Here is a 3172-nt window from a genome sequence, read left to right on the forward strand (position 1 = left end):
TAAAGGAATGTGCAGCATTAATTAGAATTTGTTAGCAGATACCAAGGGGAAAAGTTTCTTCACAACAACTATAGGAGGTGTCATTTGTACAAAGACTTTTTTGTTTTCTTTCCCCATTACATTATCACTGCAATATGTAAGGTAGTGATTCTTTTCATTTAAATTAAGTGGAAAGCTACTAAATCTTGTTTTATTCTCCAAAAAGAATAAGGTCCTTAACACTTATCTTTTAACTTCTTTCATTTCCTAAGGTTGGTGTTTACTTTTGCTTTCAGTTGGACCCATTTACTGATCTGTGTGGTTGTGTATCCAGTTTTGTGTACCATTTAGCTCTCACAATTACAGGCAAGTCACTACTTACATATGAGGATTGTTTCAGGTGAAAATAGCTACTAATAATATTGAAAATCATTGACACACTACTGGGGCCCTTTTTGGTGAAAGCACATTGAGAAATGACAGAAATGAGACTCCTCTAGGTTTGTGTCCTAACTTCTTTTCTAAAACAATTTTTCCCTAGTTGATATGTAACCTTAGCCATGACATCACATTTACGGAAGAATGGGGCAGTGGCCAAGGAATATTTTTTCCCATAGATAACTCATTCCTAAACCATTTCAGTATTTTTAAACATCAAAAGTCCCCTACCCCCGACACACAGATAGAATCATTTCCTAACAGCTACTTAAAATGATCTTGTTTGTTTTTGGTTTGGTTTTGCTTCTATTTTCTATTTTTTTTTTATTCTTGACATTTTAGACACATAGTAACAATACTACACTCAGGATATCTTGTAAACACACTTTGCTGCCTGAGCAACTGATAAAATGTTATGAATTTTGGTATGATTTTTCAAACATCTCTCCACATAAAATCATTTTCTCTATGGAAGAAGTTGGAGGCTAATTGAATTAGAATTTTTCCCGTTCAGTTGTTTTATTTAAATGTGTTAAGGGCAACAGTGAAAAATATTGATTAAGTCTACCATTATTTCTCAGAAAGAACATATTCCCACACAGTTGTCTGGCTCTGTCTATTATAATAATTTGATGCAATGGCTTTAAAAGTAGTGGGGTGATAATAATTAGGGTATGCGACAGAAATTTCAACGCTGGATTCAACATTTCACCATGCAGGGCATGAAAATTGCCGACCGGGGCTAGTCAGCTCTAAGTACTAATTAACTAATTAATCAGGTGCTGAAACCCACTGAATGGAGGATACCAGCCAGACAACTCAAACCCAAGCAAAGGGTTGTGCTCTTTCAAAGACAGTGCCGTCTTTCTTCTTGGTTTTTAACCCCATGAGAAATGAGGAGAGAAAATATGATATGGTGTCCTATTGTGAAGTCATTTCAGTACAAGCTTTTTACTTAGGGAAGATAAAATAAGTACATGTTCATCTGGTAATTACTGTGAGACACTGTGCAGGGCAATCCTCAAGGCTGTGGCAAGCCCTCCAACTCCTTGGCCATTAACTATTTTAGGGCTGGTATATGTGGGTGTCAGGGGGGAGGGGACTCTGCCCTCTTGGAGTTTTCTTCTACAGTATTTTTTTTAACATAGGAGAATGAGAAATGTATTTCTCTTTTTGGGCTGATCTTAGGTCTTTTGCCTCATCCCTCCTTTATGTAAATGAGAAGAGTCCAATTACACATGTGGAAAAAGGGTTTAATGAATCGTGAAAAAGCCCAGTTTGCAGAGAAAGGGCACAATCCCCTCTTCTTCTTCTTCCTCTCTTATATTTAATTTAGAAACATGTATTTCTTTTAAGGCAGATGATAAAAAGCTTAATGATTAGATCACTTTATTTTAGATATCAATTTTCATATTTGGGAATTATTAAACAAACATATTTTGCTAGAAGATTTAGCTTCCTTTATCTAAATTTTAAGGCTTTCTGGAGACTTAGCAAATATTCTACAAGAAAAACTGAAATTCTAACTTTTTTCTCTATATTTAAAAATCATTACATGTTACTTCCTCTCACTTTTGGTGTAATTCTTAGTTCAGTGATAATTTTTCTTAACACAGCTTGCTTTGGAATTGCCAACACTGAAAAACGATCGCATCATTACAAGTGGGCTGTTACTGAATCCAGGAAAAAGACTTTCATGTCACATACCGTTTTAACTTAATTTTGGTATTGTTATGATGTTTTAACTAGCTAGCATTTTTAAGGTGTTGGAAATTAAATAAGTTTTTTTTTCCTTCCTTAAAAAGGTACTGAATTTTATACTATAGCAGAAAAGCCCGTGTTTGCGGTTTAATTTTCCTATTTTCTTTCCCCTTACTTCTTCATCTTGGAATTTTCAATAGCTGAAAGTAGACCGCTCAGAAAACCCCCAACCCATTTTTTTAATGACAAAAAAACTTGCAAAAATATTGAAGGAAAAAAATCAATACTATTTCTGAGCACGACTCTTAAAATTTGATAAGTGTGCGACTAGCCCAAAAGAGGTGCTTTGCAGAGACAGCAGGAAAGTTCTAAATCACGACTGAAAGTGCTTTCCAGAGACCGCCTCCAAAAACCTCATTGGGTACTTGGGGAAACTGAGGCCCAAGAGGCGGGGGGCGAAGGACTAGGGAGAGGGGTTGCGTGATTTTTTTTTTCTTCTGCAAGATACTGCTTCGATCCACGATCCGCGGAAAACACTCTCCGTGGGCACCTACTGTGTGAAGGGCATCTCTGGGTTTCAGATCGCTTGCCTATTCATTAGGGCCGTGCTCCTTCCACTTTACCCCCCGGCCTTCCCGGATCGGCGCCCTGGATGTGATCGACACCATGAAGTTGCCCCATAATCCTCTCTGGCAACATAGGATGTAAAATTTGATCAGCTCATTGGATGAAGCCGACAAATCTCAAAAATGTGTGAAAAGGGGCCCAAGCGGTAGACAAGCGCCGCGTTGAGGCAGCGCTCCAGCCGGCCCCCCTCTGAGTTCTAGGTGCGGCAGCCGCGGCGGAGAGGGGGTTGGAGCTGAGCTGCGGGGCCGCGGCGGCGGGGATCGAGGCGGTGGTGGCGGCGGCGGCGGCGGTGGCTTCGGGGAGGCCGCGGCTCCATGGGGGGGCCGTAGAAGCGGACCGCGGGCCCAGAAGGGGGGAGCTAGGCGGCGCCGGCGGCTGCAGAGTTATCTCCCGGGGGTAGCTGGGGGCCGGGCCGGGCCGGGCTGGG

The sequence above is a fragment of the Hipposideros armiger genome, unplaced genomic scaffold (assembly GCF_001890085.2).
Source record: "Hipposideros armiger isolate ML-2016 unplaced genomic scaffold, ASM189008v1 scaffold_203, whole genome shotgun sequence".
In the NCBI taxonomy this organism is placed as follows: Eukaryota; Metazoa; Chordata; class Mammalia; order Chiroptera; family Hipposideridae; genus Hipposideros; species Hipposideros armiger.